Genomic DNA, 22,261 nt, shown 5'->3' on the forward strand with positions numbered 1-22,261 from the left:
AAAACTTACCTCCCCGCAGGGTTCAAAGGGGTGAGTCATGCCAAAGGCTGCTTTATCTCTCCCGCGGAGGAGTGCAGATCTAGCCCTCCTGGCTGTCCCAATACTTACCCCGACCTCTGTTGCAAGCGAAGAGTGGGTTCAGTGCCAGCCTAACCTAAATCTTACATTTTCCTACGATGTCAACGAACGGGAACGGGTTTCGTCTCAAACTGCCTGGACAAATTACCTCCCTGCGGGGTAGCAGGGACGAGTTGAGCTAAAGGCTGCTTGAACCCTCCCGCGAAGGATAGCGGGTCTAGCCTTTCAACTACCCAAATACTTACCCCGACTCCCATTGCAGCGAAAGAGAGGCCCGGCCCCAAGGTCATCTGAAGGGAATCAAAGGGGTGGGTTTGACTTGAGGCATCCTGACCTCTCCCTGATGGAGTGTGGGCCTAGTCTTTTGACTACCCAACATGAACAAAGTCTCCAAAGATGAAATGTCGAAGCAAGGGGCTACACGATGTCAACGAGTGGGTGCGGGTTCAGTCTCAAACTTCTCGAACAAATTACTTCCCCGCAAGGTAGCAAGGTTGAGTTGAGCCAAAATCCTCTCGAACCCTCCCACGGAGGAGAGCAGGTCTAGCTTTTCGGCTACCCATACACTTACCCCAACTCCCATCAAAATAAAGAGCCCACGGTTGCCCAAAGAAATTACCTCCTCGGGGGTTAAAGGGCAGGTCGGCTTAAGGCATCCTTACCTATCTCCGGTGGAGAGCAGGCCAGGTCCTTGACAGCCCGAAAACCACCAAGGAACACGAGCGTCAATAATTTGACAGAAGTAGCAGGCAAATCGCATCATAGGCCATAAGGCCCAGGTTTGCGAAGTCTAACTCCAACAAAGCAAAAGGATAAAATGATGATACATTCTTATCTTACAACCAGGGATTAAATGCATTATACCAACGGATGGGAGCGGGTCCAGTTCCAAGCTACCCAAAAAGCCTACCTCCTCATGGACCAAGGAGACGGGTCGAGCCAAAGGCTGCCTTGTCTCCCCACGGCGAAGCTATCAGCCCCACGACTACCTGAATAAACTACACCGACCATCAATGCAGCAAAAAGCAGCCCAATATATTTATGGTCAAACTCCGCGGCCAAAAAGCCACTTGGGGGGGGGGGGGCAAAGAGGCGGCTAAGCAGAGTGGTTCCCAAACTCTCCCCCAAGGAGGCGACCAAAGTCTCCCTAACTCAACTTAACTCTAAAGGGGGGTTTCCATACCCTCCAAGCCAACAGCAACGAGCAAGGGCTGACACGCGTTGATGACACTTCTCACTTCTTTTAGTTACGTACTAGAATAAAGTGTAGAACTCAAAAAGGAAGAACAAATGGACTAGGCGGGGTAAAGCACCTCCAAGAGTCAGAGGACAAACAAGAGAAAATCGGCGAAGAGACATTGGCCCATCAAACCAAGTCGTTAAAGGCCCCAAGGGGACGACTACCTAACAAAGGCAAACGAAGGCAGCACAAGCATAAGAACAATCAACCAGTGGGAAAAAAAAGGAAGAAGAAAGGTAAACATCGAAGGAAAAATCGGGGAAGAGCAAAATCACAAAAAGGAAATATCGAAAAGACAAGTAGCCCGGCACAACAAAGTATAAAGCAATTTCATTAATGATCAAAAATTACATACAAGCCGCATGGCGACGACACACTAGTATATACATTTACAAAAAGGAAAAGAAAGAGAAAGAAGAGCAAAATAAAATAGCAGCAGTGGCACCAAGAAGCTAGGGCATAGCGATGTCAGGCACCATGACCGGAGTGTAATAGCCTACTAGAAATTTACTGGTGGAATTTCTATTGACTTTAGGAACCTCGTGAAAACCTCATAAGTCTTTACGAATCGACCAATTGCTCAGATTTTAATCTGTCAATATAGTTAGTGTTATCACTCACTATGGTGCTAGAAATATGAGTTTAATTATTTGAGGTAGTTAGAAGTGTCATAATGTGTTATGGTCTATGTCATTAGACTCAGTTGATTATTTAGGATTTTATGGCGCAATAACTCATTTTCATAATTTCAGACCAAACGGTTGTTCGAAATTATGAAATTTTTTTTAGGGAAACTTCGGGGTTGAATTTCGGTAAACGATTTTCACTATAGGTTAATATGAATATTTAGAATTTTTTCAGTACTAAGTTTTTATGCATTTTTTTGGAGTGAATAGTAACCTCGATGAGCACACCCAGTGCAGTGTTTTCAAAATCACAGTGTGGAATGTCTAAATTAGGTTAGAGAAGTTGTATTTGGACACTTGGCAAGATCTTAGCCACACAAAGTGAATGGTATTAGACATTTGGAACAAAGAGGAACCATTAGATAGATTTGTGAAGGAAATCAAGTTGTGAGATTATGCCACCTAAGCAAAACTTTGTTTCATCTGTTCAACCAAATTGTGTCAGACCAAAGAAGGTTTCAATCCTAGCGAAACCCTAAATGGTTGGAATCAAATTGAAACCCCAAAAGTTTGGTTGAAACCGAAACCAGAAACGGTTTTCCAAACCCTAAAGTTGGCCTCCAAACCCTTTTTAACCCGATTTCTAGCATTCTGTTTAATCATTTGATTAAATCACTTCCACATGCTATTAATTAATCAAATCTTTGTTATGACATATGACATCGGCTTATCCGTTATGCCCTAAGTGTGGAAAGCGTCATCCTGGAGAATGTCGCAGTGGTTATGGAGTTTGTTATCGTTGCGGGATACCGAACATTTGATCAGAGATTGTCCCAACACTGCACAAGGTAGTGGAGCTGGTGATCACAAGCCAAGGCCCCACATCCCAGCATGCATGTATGTTGTAACCCTAGGTGATATCGATGCTGACTCATCAGAGGTTGAGGAAGCTAGCGTCATCACTGGTATTTTCCTTAAAGTCTTTATGCTTTTATTATTAACTTGAGTGTTGGAAATGTAGTTATTAATAGAATCGCGTTATTTTATTAGGAAACGTCAATCTATTAAGGTTCACAGCTTGTGCGCTAGTTGATTCTAGCGCGTCGCAATCCTTTGTGTCTGGAGTGTTTGCACGGATTTGTCATTTGCAAACTGAGCTATTACCTCGACGGGTTGTAATGTTAATTCCTGACAGGAATACGGTAGCTTGTACCCATTTCGTTAAGGATTGTCCTGTTGAGCTAGAAGGGAGGACGTTGAAGGCTAACCTACTAGTATTCGGTCAGATGGAGTTTGACCTAATCTTGGGTATGGACCGGCTATTCAAGCACTATGCTAAGATAGACTGTCAGAAGCGAGAAGTGGTGTTTGAATCCCCAAGTGAAGACATAATTAGGTACGCGGGAGCATCAGTTAAGGCCACCCTGCCAGTGATTTCGACTTTACAAGCCAGGAAGTGTATTGAGGATGGAGCCTCAGCTTTTCTGTTGATGTTTATGGAGAAGACAATTGGGAGTGAAGAAATCTGTGGGATACCAGTAGTTGAAGACTTTCCTGAAGTTTTTGTCAACGAGCTACTTGGTTTACCATCGGATAGAGAAACTGAGTTCAAGATAGAGTTGGAACCGGCAACAACTCCGACTCACAAGGCCCTGTATCATATGGCCCCTGCCGAATTGAAGGAGCTCAAGGTGCAGTTGGAAGAACTTTTAGATAAGGGTTTTATCCACCCCAGTTCCTCATCGTGGGGAGCACCTGTGCTATTCATGAAGAAGAAAGATGGATCTATGAGGATGTGCATAAACTACAGGGAGCTGAACAAGGTGACAATCAAGAATAAGTATCCGTTACCCAGGATCGACGATTTGTTGGATCAATTGCAAGGAGTATCAGTGTTTTCGAAGATCAACATGCGATCTGCTTATCATCAGCTGAAAGTTAAGGAACAGGATGTGCCGAAAACTACCTTTAGGACAAGGTACGGCCACTACGAGTTTTTGGTAATGTCTTTTGGGTTAACCAATGCTCCAACCGCACTCATGAACATGATGAACAGAATATTCAAACCTTATCTGGATAGTTTTGTTGCCGTATTCATTGGTGACATCCTAATTTACTCGAAGAGCGAGGAGGAGCACAGAAAACATCTAATTATGGCTTTAACTATACTCAAGGACCAAAAGCTATATGCCAACCTCAGCAAGTACGAGTTCTGGCTTGATGAAGTGAAGTTTTTAGGTCACGTGATCTCTAGTGGAGGAGTAGCAGTGGACCCAAGCAAGATTGAAGCCATAACAAACTGGCAGAGACCGACCAGTGTGCATGAGATTCGAAGTTTCTTAGGACTGGCTGGTTATTATAGGAGGTTTGTTGAAGGATTCTCTAGTTTGTCTGGACCACTCATAGCCTTGACTAAGAAAAATGTGAAGTTTGTTTGGAACGATAAGTGCGAGGCAAGTTTTCTTGAGTTGAAGAAAAGACTTACGACTGCACCGGTACTTACATTGCCAGAGCCTCTTAAGCCTTTTGTAGTGTATAGTGACACATCTAAAGCAGGACTCAGATGTGTGCTGATGCAAGAAGGTAGTTGCTTATGCTTCACGTCAACTGAAGAATCATGAGCAAAATTATCCTACGCACGATTTGGAATTAGCTGCAGTTGTTTTTGCTCTTAAGATTTGGAGACACTACTTGTATGGCGAAAAGTGTGAAGTTTTCACAGATCACAAAAGCCTCCAGTATCTGTTCGAGCTGAAGAACCTTAATATGAGGCAGAGAAGATGGTTGGAATTAATCAGCGATTATCAGTGCAACATCAAGTACCACCTCGGAAGGGCCAATGTGGTATCTGATGCTTTGAGTCGCAAGAGCAAATCAGAGGATTTGTCTATCTTGTCGTCAGAAGTAAATTCACTCTTATGTAGTATGAGGAAACTGTTGATCGAGAACCGTAGTCGGGAAGTCGTTCTGACCACCGTTCAGGAGTTCATTCCATTGGATTGGGAAGAACTAAAAGACCGTCAGAAGAAAGACAGTAAGCTTGCATAAGTCATCGGGAAAATTGAGAAGTCGGAAGGACCGAAGGACTTTAGCATCAAAGAGGATGGAACTTTATATTTCAAGAACCGAAGGGTCATCCCAGCAGACCAAGAGTTAAAAGGAAAGGTAATGAAGGAAGCTCATAACATACTTACACTGCTCATCCCGGTAGTACAAAGATGTACCGGGATCTGAAGCAGCATTTTTGGTGGGAATGAATGAAGAAGGACGTAGCAGAATTTGTGAACAAGTGTTTAGTATGCAGATTAGTTAAAGCAGAACACCAGAAACCAGCAGGTGAATTGCAGCCACTGCCAATCCCAGAATGGAAATGGGAGGATATCTCGATAGATTTTGTAGTGGCATTTCCAAAAGCCTCAGCCAAAAATAATGCTATCTAGGTAATAGTGGACTGTCTGACAAGAGGTGCTCACTTTATACCTATCAAGAATACAGATTCTTTGGAGAGATTAACGAGGATTTATATAGCAGAGATTGTCAGATTGCATGTAGTGTCTAAGACGATTATGTCTAACAGAGACCCTCGTTTCACGTCACGTTTCTGGCAAAGTTTGCAAGACTTGATGGGAACTAGATTGAAGTTCAGTAGTGCTTACCATCCGCAAACAAATGGGCAAACAAAAAGGACGATACAAACTTTGGAAGATATGCTAAGAGCCTGTGTATTGGAAAATGATGGGAACAGGAGAAGCAACTACCTCTGATAGAATTTGCTTACAACAATAGTTTCCAGGCCACAATTCAAATGGCACCTTATGAAGCCTTGTACAGCCGAAAGTGTAGATCGCTGTTGTATTGGGACAAAGTAGGGGAAAGCAAAGTGTTTGGGCCCAAAGTCTTGCACGAGATAAAGGATCAAGTCCACATGATCAGAGCAAGGATGAAAACTATACAGAGCCGACAAAAGAGTTACGATGATAATCGAAGGAGGAGTATAGAATTCGAACTTGGAGATTGGGTCTATGTGAAGGTATCCCCTATGAGAGGAGTAAGCCGTTTTGGAGTGAGGGGAAAATTAAGTCCAAGATATGTGAGACCCTATGAAATAGTGGAGAAGGTGGGAACAATTGCGTACCGTCTAGAGTTGCCAACTGAATTCCATGGAATCCACAATGTATTCCACGTGTCCTCATTGAAGAAGAGTTTTGAAAACCTGATACCAGCAGTGGTGGATCCCGCTAGTGTACCTTTACAGTCCAACTTGACCTACGAGGAGAAGTCGGTACAGATCATTGACTGGAAGGAAAAAGAATTACGGAACCGCAAGATTCCATTGGTCAAAGTACTTTGGCAAAACCATAATATTCAAGAGGCAACTTGGGAGAAGGAAGTCGATATGCGAGCCAAGTACCCCCAGTTATTTGATACCTAACCCAGTCTTGTTTTGTTTTGTTTTCGGCTCAGTTGATATTTTATGCTTCACTTTGTATGGAACTGCTATATCAAATGTGGTACTTCGTTGTTTGGATATCAATAAAGTATATGTTTCCATTTCAGAGTTTTGTGGGCCATTTTTAGTGTGTATGTTGTAGAATGTTCTCTGTATTGATTATGTTCTTTTGCAGTTCCATGGCTCGAGAGTGCAAGATTGCCCGTAAATCGACCCTTTCCGCACAGCAAGTGCGTGAGATGCGAGAAGAGCGTCGTAGAAGACGACTAGCTAAGCTGAATAGGAAGGTGTCCGTTTATTGGCATAAGATGGAACGCCAAGAGCACCACTGCACACACATTCTAGACAATGATAGTAACGAAGCAGGTTATGAGAGGAGAGCTTTACCTCATGAGGAGCGTTACCCTCCGTTGCACCAGACCACATGGCTTGATCGAGATAGTTTCAATGCTAGGATGGCACGAGACCGAGCAGAGTCTAGCAGAGCAGCGGAGGAGCATGATGCCGTCGTGGACTCTAAGCTCGCTACCTCAAGCTCATCCATGTCGTCGACTCACCGTGAGCATTTGTTGGATGATGGTCAGGAGCCTGATAGCAGTGATGAGGAGGTCGTGCAACCCCCCAACCTAGGTCATTTTGAAAATTTGGTGTATGATTCAGAGGATGATGTGTTCTACTACTTACCCCAACACACTGTGCCAACGGACATCAATGCACCTCCACCGGAGCAGACCAGTAGTGATACGTCCAGTGATGGACAATAGTTCTGGTGAGCAACATCTTTTACTTAGCTTGTTAATGTTTGTTCTTACGTCGATTTCGAGGATGAAATCTTTTTTTTAGGAGGGGAGAATGTAACAGCCCACTAGAAATTCACTGGTGGAATTTCTATTGACTTTAGGAATCTCGTGAAAACCCCATAAGCTTTTACGAAATGACCAATTGCTCAGATTTTAATCTGTCAACATAGTTAGTGTTATCACTCACTATGGTGCTAGAAATATGAGTTTAATTATTTGAGATACTTAGAAGTGTCAGAATGCGTTATGGTCTATGCCATTAGACTCAGTTGATTATTTAGGATTTTATGGCGCAATAACTCATTTTCATAATTTCGGACGAAACGGCTGTTCAAAATTGTGAAATTATTTTTAGGGGTACTTCGGGGTTGAATTTCGGTAAACGATTTTCACTATAGGTTAATATGAATATTTTGAATTTTTTAGTACTAGGTTTTTATGCATTTTTTTTAGTGAATAGTAACCTCGATAAGCGCACCCAGTGTAGTGTTTTCAAAATCACAGTGTGGAATGTCCAAATTAGGTTAGAGAAGTTTTATTTGGACACTTGGCAAGATCTTTGCCACACATAGTGAATAGTATTAGACACTTGGCACAAAGAGGAACCATTAGATAGATTTGTGAAGGAAATCAAGGTGTGAGATTATGCCACCTAAGCAAAACTTTGTTTCATCTGTTCAACCAAATTATGCCAGGCCAAAGAAGGTTTCACTCCTAGCGAAACCCTAAATGGTTGGAATCCAACTGAAATCCCAAATGCTTGGTTGAAACCGAAACCCTAAACGGTTTCCCAAACCCTAAAATTGGCCTCCAAACCCTCTCTAAACCTATTTCTAGCATTGTGTTTAATCACTTGATTAAATCACTTCTACATGCTATTAATTAATCAAATTCTTATTATGACATCATTATTCAACCTTTTAAACCTTGTAAATTTGATTGGGTCAAGAAAAATTGGTTTTGGGCTTGATAGCATCTCAAACCCTAACCAAACCCCCTTTAAATCCCAAATTGAAGCCCACTTAGTTGGGGCCCACCAAGGGCCCACGAAATTGGCCACCTTGGCAAAGCTTCTTGAAGAAGTTTCCTCCCTCAAATGGCAGATCATCCACTACCATTGGCTGCACCCATTAGTGCATTGATGTGAAGGAGAAGTTCATTCCATCAACCTCCATCTCTCACGGCTGCTGCAGGCAGTCCTTTGCCCTCATTACTCTCCACTTTATATCACATAGCCAACTTCAATCAAGGGTTTTTCAAACCCATAACTTCCCCCTCCAGGAGTCTAAAGTTGTATAAGACACACTTCTCTCCATTTTATCACTTTTTCCCCTGTTCTTAGAGAGAAACCCAAAAGAGCTCTCGGGCAGATTTCTGGGTCGTTTTGCGTGGCCATTTTCGACCCTTTTTATGTATTTTCTTATGATTACTCTTTCATAAAAGTTGTTCTTTTTTTAGTCTAGTTTCGGTGGATATCTTCTTAGTCTCCTTCTATGCTCATTTGTTCAGTCAAAAGTATTTTTAACCATGGAAAGGTCATTCTGGGCGTGAAACTAGAGAGTATGATATGTTTTGGAATTTTTTACCAAGCTAATGGACATATCTTGGTCCGAAAATTTTATGGAGTGTTTTTAGCATGTGTTTATGAATGTTCATTGAGATTTTGTTGCATGAATAAATTTTTTGATAATAGATTTCCTTAACTTTAGAAACTTGAAAACTGGAATTGGAAAAACTGTTTTTGTTTTATGAAAGTTTGAATATTTCGTGGTTTAATCTTATTCCAAAGGCTTTGATATTTTTATATGATGATCCTAAGCCTCTTATATACATGTTAGGATGTTATTTCGAAAATATTTAGTATTAGTTTTAAAGATATGATTTTCTATGCAAGAGGATTTCGGTTTGGCTTAAGATTTGATTTTTTAGGTTAGATCCATGTTTTGTTGAATTTTAGCCATGAGATTTTAAATTTGATGGTTGGATCTTCTTTAGTACACATTTTTAAACCATGAGATGTTTTAGTTTGAAGATCACATGTCTTTAAGCCATGGATAAAGAGATTGACCAAAGTTATTGGAGAGAAAAGTTTCTGTTTTGGACTAAGTTTAAAACCAAAAACTCCAACTGTTGTTTTGTGATTTTTGGTAACTTTTGTTTGATGATTTAAAACATAGTTGATCTTAGGATGATGTTATGAATGTGTTAGAAGTAAGATTTGATTTTTTGAGAATTCTTGGAGATGTTTTTATTAAGGTCAAAACTTGTGACTCAAAAATTTACTTTTTGTTAAAAAGTTTGGGTCTTTTTACAAAAAAAAAAAAGTTTAGTGTTGATGATTAGCTCTTTCTTAATGGATATTTTTAGTGTGTTTTTAAACTTAGGATAGAAAGATCTTTGTTACAAAATTTTGGTTTAATCATTGGTTTTGAATATGGAAGAAAATCCTATGAATGTTTCGGCTATAGTGAGTTTTCCATTGTTGTAAATGATTTTAAATTTTTTTGATTTGATATTTGAGTTTAGGACAAAATTTACATGAGTAAAGTAAATTTGGTAATTTTTAGAATTAGGATGTGAAATCTTTAAAATAAGGAATAAAATAGTCATTTTTCCCTATGTAGAGGGTAAAATGGTAATTTTACTCTAAGTTGTCTCTTTCACATTTTTAATTGTTAGTAAATTAATTTCTAACTTTTAGAATACCCTCTTACAGTTTCTCATGTTTCGCACTTTATTCTCATAGAACGCAATTATCGAGGTAAGTTAACTCTTAACTTACTATCAGTTTACGGTGTATGTGTGATGGGTAAGAGAACTACAGTTTATGTTCGTATGTTATTATATATGTCATGTCATCACATGTTTATCTATTACATGAATTATTCTGTCATGAAAATCTTATCTGTTATACAATATATTCTGTCACATATTACTATTTGTTGCAAGTATCTCACATTATGTACACCCATCTGTTACATGTATATCATGTGACATAATATTCATTGTCACATGTTATGCCATGTTACGAAATATTGTCTGTTATATATATGCCATATTATGAAATATTTTCTATTATATTTATGTCTCGAAGTATGTCATGTCTGTCATCTTACATTCACGTCACGTTATGCTACATCAGGACTTCTGTCTTTTCGTATTCATGTCATCTCGTCTCGAATACAGTTTGTGTATCTTGATAACAGTCTTGTTAAGTTATTCATGTCAATCACGACCCTAAGCGCTAAGATGGGTTAATATCCTAGTGGAACTCCTTTGTTCATGCTGGAGTGTCTAAATATGTTTGAAATTTCCTGAGTTGACGAAGTACAATCAACAGGTTGCGAATGGGGCCTAACTAGCTGGTCACCGGAGCGCACCAGACACTAACGCTGATGGACCCACACTTTATTTTACGTGTGTCCACAGCAAGTGTGGCACAAACAATTCATGGAGCCACAACAACTATAGAGCATACACTGCGTTAGACACAGCAATTGTGACACGCAGAATACGTGGGGCCACAACAACTGTGGAGTACGTATTAACGCACTCACAGGTAGTATAGACACTTGTGTTGTGATGTGTTAATCTGGAGGACACACGGCTCAAAGGGACCCGTGTAGCACCCACATGGTCACTTTATGATTAAGTCTACTGAATAAGAGTACAAGTTCATGTATTTCACATTCAAGTCATGTTTTACGTTATGTTATGTTCAAGTTTACGTTCATGTCAAGTTTCAAGTTTATGTCACGTCAAGCTAAGTTTCAGTTTCAGTTCAAGTTATGTCAGCTCATACCATGTTATGTCAAGTCACGTTTTGCTTATTATTTAATGCCATGTTATGTCAGGTTATATTATGTTTACTATTTACTTTAATTGTGCATTTATGTCTTTATTGCCATACATACATCATTAACCTGTGTGAATGTTTTTTGTTAACTTGCTGAGATTTGTAATCAAATCTCACTATAGTAGTCCCAACTACCACTCCCCCCGAATGGTAGATCTTGTTACAGGATCTGAAGGAGAACAGGGAATCGACCAACTGGAAACGGTCGACTAAGAGACGGTGCGATATAGATATAGTTGTCTTAGATTACTACTTGTATTTTGTGGAGTTCAATCTCCAGCACTCTTTTGTTCACAACCATTTTGAACTAGTGTTGTGATCTTAGTTGTTTAGTATGTCTTTATGTATGAAGTATGTTTTAAGTATTTGGGATATTATAAGTTTGGTGCATAGTATTACTAAAAAAAAAAAATTATCTGTTGCGAATATTGCATAATGCTAGATGCATGTTAGGATCATTGCATCTTATATGTCATGAACGGGGGCAGGTAACTTTGTGTTGCATGTCCTGACACTTCAGATGTCCGTCCGATCCAAGCGGAATCTGTGGGCGTCACAGACCTTGGCTTCGGGAGCGCCAGCCTCAGGAACGTCGAGATCAGGATCGCGGGGCTCAGAAGAAGCAGGCCTGGACGCGGTTGGGAAGACATGACCCGCAAAAGCATCGAAGATCTCTATCCTCCCCAACCTACGGTTGAACGCGAAGGCTTCTTTGTCAACGACGACCTAGATAAGGTCAAGGCCCCGCAAATATTTCTCGAGAGTCGAACATAGTTGCAGTCTCTCCAGGATGTGGTCCCTCATCAACCTAAGACCCTCAGCATACCCATGCCCCCACGCGATATTGCAAACTCCCGGGACCGACTTCAGCTGCCTGTCCAGGCGGGAGGCGACTTCTTGCACCCGGGATAGGTCGTCTCGAAGATCTATAACAAGTCGCTCCATCCGTTGGCCGCCTTCCCTCACATTCTTCTTTAGCCTCTTCTGATGGTGGTTCAGCTTCTCGAGTTTCCTGTTCTCTTCCTCCAAGGCAAGTCATACCCTCATCAGCTCTTACTCCAGCCGCTCCCTCTCTCCCCTCTTGCGGCGAGCACACTAAAGGGTAGTCCAAGTCATCGTGCGAAGGTCCTGGTTTTCCTGCTCAACGGCCTCTTGGCCATCCACAATAAATGATGCTAGCTGAGAGAAACCTTGACAACAAGAGAGGATGACATGGAATGGTCAGTAAAGGGAATTTAAGAAATAGCAAAAGAAATGAAAAAGACGCAAAAAGAGTCGCCAAACCTTGTGGAAAAAGCCAGACAAACACTTAGCAACATGGCTTATAGCTTCGGCGCGACACCCCCCCATTTCCAGCCGGGCCAAAGGGGGATAACTTCCACCAAACCCTCAGCATTAGACGCTTATGCAGTCACCTCAATCCGATGAGGCCTGTCAGCAACCTCTTCGGATCTCATTCTCACTTGGGTGGGTGGATCCCCGCGTGGACCCCCCAAACCTGAGCCAACTACAACATCTAGAAGGAGACCACCTTCTGCTTAGTGCTCCGCTTAGGCAGGCGAATCTTCACACGGACCCCCTGAACCTGCATCGACCACAACATCCAGAAGGAGACCACCTTCTGCTTGGTGCTCCACCTCAGCGACAAGGTTATTGGAAGTAGCGGGCGCCACCCTCTCAATAACGGCATCCAAGACTCCAAGTGACTCGAGATCCTCCCCACCTGTCGCAGAGCCAGGACCCCCAAGCGAACCTTGACCTCGCCTTCAAAGGAGCAACTAGTGGCAGCAGAACAAGCAGAAGAAGGGAAGGAGACCCCCGGAGAATGCCTCCCCACGACGGGCCGCTGAGGAATCCTGACCACCAAGACTCACTAGAGTAGGGCGTTAAGGTCGGCAGTTTTTGGGAACTAGTCACAAGCATCAATCAGTGGGGGCGACACCACATGAACCTTAGCCGAGGAGCCTTTCGCCGATGGGTCAAGGGCTCCAAAGGAAAAGGTCCTACTGGCACCTCCATGCCAACAGAACAACGGGACGCTTCCACTGGCGTAACCAGGACAGCGAGATAATGGACTTCAAGCATAGCCAATGCTCACCCTTCAGGAATAGGGGTGCTAGAAGGGGCCTGCTGGTGGCCCCAGCCCCCTCCAAGCGAGGTTTCTTCCCCTTACCCGGTGGAAAAGGATCCAAGAGGGGCTTTCGGCCAAGAGTAACCCTAGGCTAGGCAACGGTCACCCTGTCTTCAAAAGGAACGTGACTGAAAGGAGGCAAAGAAACCCTTAGTCTCTCCTCGGAAAGAAGGGCTTCCGAGAAGATGTTGTTGGAATTCTTCTTCACCCACTCCCAAAAGATAGCGATACGCCACGACTCGATAGGAGTGGCTGTTGGACGCACCGCACCCGCTTATCTTCCAGAACCCTTCCCCAATCAGTGCAAATCAAGAACTTTGGAGACTAGTACTTCACCTTACGATATCGCAACTCCAAGTTGACAAGGGTGTGCATTGCCCTGAAGCTGCAAACGTTCCCCTTCTGCCACAACACCTTGTGAGTAAGGAGGAACTCACGACTGGTGAGGTCAGCTAGCTCCGGGTTCGCCTCCAACAGGGCTTGTCACCCAATGATACTGCAACAAATCAGGATCCTCTAAGCATTCAGGTGAAGCTGGGACGGGGCTAGGCCAAGACAATCCAACAAATCGCAAACGGAGCAAAGGAAATGAAACCTCAAGCCACACAAAAACATAGAATGAAAGAGGGCAACTCGGGAAGAGCGACCCTCAGTGTCGACAACACCCTCGTATGGACCATGGACCTCAAAGAGCACCGATTCTGGCACCTATTAAGTAAGGGCCAGTGATGCCAACATCGTTGCTTGGATGTTGGAATGCCAAGTGCTGCCCAAGAAAGATGGCCCGGCATTACCAACCTCTAGAGCGTCTCCCCCGTCGGAAGCCGTGGGTTGGGTGGATTTCTCAGAGGCCATTGACGAAGAAGTAGTATATAGCAGAGAAAAGAGAAAATAATATAAGTGAAAAGTAGGGAGAGTTAGGAGAATAAGGATGACAAAGGGATTACAATGTGGTGAAAGGAAAGAAGACCCTAATCTAAATTGCATTTATATAGAAGGAAGGCAGCAGTTAATCTCCCACGCTCCGTGGCAGAAGGGAGAGGTATGAGATGTTTCGAATCTCAAAAAATAAGCACCACGAGGTGACGTGAAGACAAAGAGCTGCCTGACGTCCTTGATACTAATACAACTGAAAAGACACCATCAAATTTACTAAGAAATGTGCCAACAAAAGTGGAAAGGGAAACGATATCAGGATAGCCAAGTGACAAGGAACCACCTCAAACTTCAGAGTCGTGTACACATCAGTAGAGGGAACCTCGGCCACAATGATAAGGCGAATTTAAGATTAATAAGAATTCACACCGTACGAGTCTAATGAGAATTAGCGGGGTAACTATAAGGGGTTTTTCTTTCTCTGTCTTAGCAGGCCTGAGAAGGATAACAAAGGGAATAAGAAGCGAAGGCCCAGCCCAGAACAGATAAACTTTTCGACCCGGCCCACGGGTAGGCCTCCCCTGGACGCAATCTCCTTAAGAGAGCATACTACAGAGGGATGAGACTCGACGACCTAGAGACCCCTCGAACAGTGTCCAGCCCTTGAGTACCTGTCCACATAAACGGGAGGAAAGTAAGGGAAACTCTCGATCCTCTGACACATCGATAGGCCACCAAGGATGCTAGCAAGGTAAGACAAATCGGGAAAGCACGCCGTATTAATAGCACCACTACCCTATGTAACGCCCATCCTTGTGGTGGGATTTTTTATAAAAATATTTTTATAAAGGACGACGGGAATTACCGTCCGATTTAAAACTTTTACTTGCATACCCAAGGTGCAAGACTCTACGTTTATATCATAAAATGTGCTTTTAGAATAAAAGAGGTTTACAGCAGAAAACATTATTCTTACAATAAAAGGGTCCCTCGTACGATTAAAACTCGTGCCTAGACTTCCGTGCTCCATCCCATGGGCTGTGTCCGTCCTGATCGTTTGGTTCCTGTGAGGGGGAGGGACATGCATAAAAACTAAAATGAGTCGATGACTCGTAAGCATTACTTCATACAATTAAAATATACCAACATAGGTTTTTATTCATGCATTCATCATTCATACATACTATACGTACATGCATACGTGCGTTCATTTGAAAACTTCACTGGATGGGGTTTCCTTTTGAAAAGGGACTTTCTTTTCATAAAACGTTTCCCCCGTCAGTGCCTTCATTTCTTAAAAGTTTGTGCGTTCGTGCGTATGTGCATACATGCGTACATACATTCTTTCTCATCACTTTCATAGGTCAGTACACACTGTTACGTCCCGTGTGTTGGGGTTAGCGGCCTTCCTTTGGACCTGGACTCCGCCCGTGGCCACGGGTTGGGAATCCATTTCATAGGGGGCAGCACTGGGTGCACTTCCAGTACTACTTACCCGGCATTGCAATCTGCCCATTCATTGGTACCCTTTCATTCATACATGTGGTTGTTACGTGTCTTCATACATTTCATGCTTTCATGGCTTTCTTGCTTTTCATTCGTTCATGCCAGCTCTAAAGAGCAGGAGCTTTCATTCAGTTCTTTCTTTCATTTAAGATTCAAGTCATGAGAAAATATTCATTTTCGGGAGAAAACATTTCTTTTCATGAGAAAACATCGTTAACAGTTCGTTCGTGGAAAACTTCATTTTAAGGCATACATGAGCTTAGACGTCGGCTTTCGTGGCATCCATAAGCGTCACCTTGAACGTCATCTTTCACGGCATCCACAAGCATCACCTCAAGGCACACGTGAAAGCCTCGGTTCGTAGGATCCGTAAAAGCGTCCGTCTTCATGCCTTTCGTGCAGTTCGTGGATTTTCTTAGAAAATACATACAATAGATACATCATATAGTCATCCATTCACATGCGTACAATTAATACTTTGATTGCGTAAAAAGGGCTGCCAAGGAGGGCCGTACATACGTATACCATTGAACACTTAGCATTTTCTTTAGTAAAAACGTCCTTCGTGTCTTTTCGTAAGGCATCATGAGGAAAATCGTTTCTTTTCATTTCTTTTCGTTTCTTTATATTTTAAGAAGACTCTAGAAGGGTATGAACGTAACACTTACCTGGACTCCATGCTACTTGCATATCATGCAGTCCATTCATATGCGTGTCAGATGACAACCTACATGCATACACATAACCTTAACGTCATTCTCTATCAAATGCATAATCAACTTAAACTAGAAATAGAACTATGTTTTACTTAGAACACTTTCCTTCTACCCCGTGCACTTACGTGCCCTTCACTATGCTAAACCCTTCGGGGACCATTACGGTCACCACATCTTCCAACTCAAGGTCTTGCCTCGAGTGCTCATCCACTAAAGTGAACCCATGATTCACCTTAGGATTAAGACACTAAGACCTTAGTCTTACTCTTCTTACTAACCACATTCGACGCATGATTCCGACCGATGGAATCACGCACCTCAATCCTAACAATACACTCGTCACTATCTTCATACACCTTAGCCCATACTAAATCCTCATTCCCATCCATACAAGCTACACGGCCCTAAGCCAACTCTGAGGTTTAAGCATTGTGTAACTGTGCTCAGGACTGATTACCCATTACATATGGTGAATCCGTCCGGCACATGTGTCTAACCAGATTACACATGTACCTTACCCATTTATCATCTAAGATCAACATATGACACGTTGATCACCTGCTCGCAGGAACAAGGGTCATACTCCGATACCAACCTTGTCTTAACCCGGCTAGCATGACTCTTCATGCTACCCGTCCCTTTTGACAGTTCATCCCAACACTTAACATAATAAGACTCCATTCACAACCACATCTCATGTCATGTTATATAGCTCGAGACTACATCCGAGCTACACCATGAACTTGTCACGTCACCTGACATCCCGCTACGTCATTTCTTACATCAACCCTTAACTCATCACGAGTACGGTCCCTCACGTACTCTTGTCACATCGTGACATTTCGTCACGATCCTGCTACACCATTTCTACACTAACTCACCCATCATAAGCACGACTATCAGTAACCACGTCACTTCGTGACGTTGCCCAGTCATGCTTCCGCTGCGTACTCTTATACTTGTTCTGCTACTTCACGCATATTCCTAGCCATAAGTCCATCACGGTGACACTTGTCACCTTAGACTACAGGCTATGCCATAACTATTTTGAGACACTATTCCACAGTTCTCGACACTATTCACCACGTTCTACGCCCATCAATCACACAACCATCCTTATCTCTACGACACGCCACACGGAGTGTCACTGCCTCCCTATTCACACACATTACGCCACATCACCATCATGGCATACCCGCCATATGGTGCATTACTCTACCGCATAGAGTACACTCCACGTGTACTGTTCCCATTCCACAATACGCCAGGAGGGTATATTCTACATACACTCTCCTTATTCCACACTACGCCATGTTACCATTATGGCATACCCGCCATATGGTGCATCACTCCATCACGTGGGGTACACTTCTCATGTACTCCCTTCATACACACTACAATCCATCACCATTATGGCATACTTGCCATATGGTGCATCTCTCCACCACATAGAGTACACATCACGTGTACTCCATTCACACACGTTATGCTACATCACCATTATGGCATACCGGCCATTTGGTGCATCACTCTACCACATGGAGTACACTCTGTGTATACTCCCTTCATACACTCTACGCCATATCACCACTATGGCATACCCGCCATATGGTGCGTCACTCAACCACATGGAGTACACTTCGTGTATACCCCCTTCATACACTCTACGCCATATCACCACTATGGCATACCCGCCATATGGTTCGTCACTCCACCACATAGAGTACACTTCATGTGTACTCCATTCACACACTACGCCACATCATCATTATGGCATACCCGTCATATGATGCATCACTCCACCACATGGAGTACACTTCACGTATACTCCCTTCATACACACTACGACCTATCACCATTATGGCATACTTGCCATATGGTGCATCTCTCCACCACATAGAGTACACTCCACATGTACTCTCTTCACACACGTTATGCCACATCACCATTATGGCGTACCTGCCATATGGTGCGTCACTCCACCACATAAAGTACACTTCATGTGTACTCCATTCACCATTACGCCATACAGAGTACACTCTACGTGTACTTTTCCCATTCCACAATGCGCCAGGAGAATATATTCTACATATACTCTCCTTATCCCACACTACGCCACACACACAGAGTACACTCAGCGTGTACTGTTCCCACTCCACATGCCATGTCACCAATACAGCACATACTCCACAACCACACTACATTACACAATCCATAACACTGCACAGCACAATTCCCCACTACGCTCCACACTTCACAGCGCACTACACAGATAAGCCCAACACTTCACTACATAGAATGCCCAACACTTCACTACACAGAATGGCTAACACTTCACAGCACAACACATCTCCATACTACACAGCCACTCCCCTAATACTAACAGCACAGTCCACAACCTAATCAACTAATCAATATCTAACATAAATAACGAGAGATAGAGGGTTATACCATCGACGGGATAACCCATGCGTTGCTCGCTGATCGTCACAGCCAATGACGTCGGAAAGGTCGTACGTGGTGGCTAACCCACATGCGTTGACTGTTTAGGTGTTTGGATAGCTAAGTGTGGCCTTGGAATGGCTCGTGAAGGCCTTGTGATGGTGGCAAGGAACGTAACACGGTGGATCTGGCTGTGTACAGTGGCGGTCAGTCACGCGCAGTGACTGTCCATCACATGCAGTGGTAACCCACCACATAAAGTGGTGGTTTGGGACCTTGGGTTCAGCTAAGGGAGGTGCGGTGGGACTCGTGGTGGCGTCGAGGTGGCGCCATGGTGGCTCACGGCTGCGGTTCAAGGTCGTGAAGTGGATGAGAGGCCGTGGGAGAGTGAGAGAGAGTGTGCGTGCATGGGTGGCAGATCGGGGCCATGGGTGGTTGGGTTGACTTGGTGGTGGCCTGAGGAGGCTCATGAGGGTGGTTACCCGTCGTGGGTGGCAGCACACGATGTGGATGTGTGCAACCCGTGCACTTGAGGGAGAGGGAGAAGCCGTGCATGGATAGAGGCTTCTGGCCATGGGTCACATGGAGGAGGAAGGGGGAGGCTAGGAGGTGCCTGTGGTGGTGTTCGGTGGCTAAGGTGGCCGCGCACGGCAATGCTAGGAGCATCGATGGCCTTGAAGCCGTGCGAAACCCATACATGGGTTTCGTGCGTGTGCTCGACGGAGGAGGAGAGGGAGGCTGAGCTTGCTAGAGGATGATGGTCGGCAGAAGGAGAAGCTGCCATGGGAGTGGTGGTGCCGTTGGGCGGCGCACGGCGGTGCAATGGGCATCATGCCCATTCGGGCTTTGCACTTCCGAAAAGGAGAAAGGGAGAGCATGAGGGAGAGAGATCGGGCAGGGGAGGCTTGCCGGCGTGAGGTGGAGCTGGTGGTGCTGGTGGTGAGGCTCACCGGCGCACGGCGGCGCCGGGCTGTGCAACGGAGGCTTCGGAGTGAATGGGTTACGTACAACGTACGCCGAAGGAGATAGGGAGGAGAGAGAGAGAGAGCTGGGGAAAAGTGAGGGAGAAGGAAGAGGGGTCTGGGTATTTAACCCAATCCCTTCGTCTGGGGATCTTCAAAACGATCTAACGATGAGATATTAAAACACTGATTTGAAAATGCGTAAATATTAACTTAATTAAAAGCACTTAGAGGAATTAAAGTAGAATATTAGTTAAACTAACTTTAGTTTATAAAATAATATTATTCATCATTAATAAATGATAAAGTCTTATTTAATATATTTGAAAGGATAAAACCATTTAATTAATTAAAGCTTTCAACATATTAAACCCCATAATATTTTAAATGACTGAAATAATTTTAATAATTAATATTGAAATGATTTCCATCAATTATAATATTTTTTGAACTCTTCAAGAATATTATAATTGTTGTATTTAAAATCAAGCTTAGTTCAATAACACTGAAAATACTCCTTATAAATATTTTCAGTACATTAAAAACATTGGGCGTGCCTCATAAGTCACCTAATATCTTGAGAGACACGTCATCGTGGTTCGATACGCATGAAGAGGCTCGCAGTCGCTAGATAGAAGGGGCAGATAGATCACATAATCTCTGCCCTCGGGATTTGCTTACGTCATAAAAAGAGAACGTATGTCAGAAAGAGAGAAGCGTACGTAAGAAGGAAGGAGTAAGGTGTTATACCCTAGCTACAAGCCACATCAATGACGCCATTGCAAAGGCACACCACATTAAAGGACTCTGACAGAAGGAATAGTAAAAGGACACAGACTCTATGGGGGCAAACACAATCTGTCCCTCCACAGACTCCTGATATAAATTAACAAATCTTAGGTACGAGAAACTCTCTCTGATCCCTAGACTCTTTTACTTATTTACAATCTTCCAAAAGATTTTACTGACTTTAGCATCGGATACTTCTCGATCTCAAGGCCACCCTCTCCCAATTATCTTCTTCTCTATTTTCACAGGCATAGTTTTGAAAACCTGAGTTGTTGAAACCTGGCCCAAAGGCGTATGAAACACGACCTTAACAATTAGTAATTACTAATTTATTATTGTCTAATTATATTAATATCTAACTTATTAGTGAGATTAACTTATTAGTTATTACTATTAGTGATATTAACTTAGTATAGTATAATTAGTGAGATCAACATATTATACTACACTTATTTCTATATTAGACTACTAGTAAGTAGTATAGTGGTGTTTAATTTATTTCCATACTATTGTGTCTAAGTCCATATTATTATACTAGTGCCTAACTTATTTCTATATTTGATTATATATATTAGTGATAATATGATGGTTATATATACTAAAACTATTAATCTATTTATATTATAATATAGGTATATTATTTTATAATAATTAGTGCATACTAGTATAATATTAAAGTTTCCTACAGTTTATATAAGTTATACTATACACATTTTATATGAGTACATATGATCAAATGTGTAGAAATTTATTTATAAAAAAGGATTTATATTATAATTCATTATGCTATAAAATGTTTTTATCCTTGATATATATATTTATATCAAAAGTAGGTTTATTTGAAAAACTTAAAATTAATGATCATGTTTAAGATTAAAATTTTATATTATATTAATTTTAATATTTTATGTTCTAAATTTAAAATTTATATGTTGTATCAAATGTTATTACTTATATTAAGATTTGTTATATAAATTTTATGTTATTAGATTGTTAGACATGAATAATAAGATTTTAAAATTTAATGTTATATTAATTAGCAATTTAACATATAATATTTATAATATAACTTAGAAAAAATTATATATAATATAAAAATAGTTTCTATATAATTTAAAAAACAGAAAAAATATATACATATATGAACCGGTTTGGTCCGGTGTTATAAAAAAGCAAAACCAAAACCAGATTGATTTTGAACCAGTTTTGCAAAATTGGAACTGGTTTTATATTGAACTGACCACACTGATTTGGTGCGGTCGGTCTGATTCACCGGTTTTTCAATTTTTTTAGCCTTAAAATCTAGTATCTACATTCTCTATCTGTACCCGCCTACATGTATGGGACGGGTAGGTAGGGAATCCAATTATCGACCTGGTAGAAATTGGGTAGCTACTCGTATGAGTCTAGATTTTTTATGGAATAAAGAAAAAATCGACCCAAATAAATAGTCTAAGGCCCCGTTTGAATTTTGAGATGGTCTCAACCCATCTCATCTCATCCCAATATCCAAATACCATTAAAAAATAAACATTTTTCAATTTTAAATTTTTAACTTTTTCATCTAATAATTACCTAATGATTACAACTTTCTCAAACTTTCATACAAAATACAAAAAATAATTTAACTTTTTCAAATTTTAAAACAAAAATAATATTATAATAATATTTTAACTTTATACTATTTTTATTCTATTTTTTCCTCTCATTTTCTAAAATTCTATAAAATATATTACTACAAACCATTTCACTACTATTCACAACCCATTTCACTACTATTCAAATATTT

The sequence above is a fragment of the Juglans microcarpa x Juglans regia genome, chromosome 2S, assembly GCF_004785595.1.
Source record: "Juglans microcarpa x Juglans regia isolate MS1-56 chromosome 2S, Jm3101_v1.0, whole genome shotgun sequence".
NCBI lineage: Eukaryota > Viridiplantae > Streptophyta > Magnoliopsida > Fagales > Juglandaceae > Juglans > Juglans microcarpa x Juglans regia.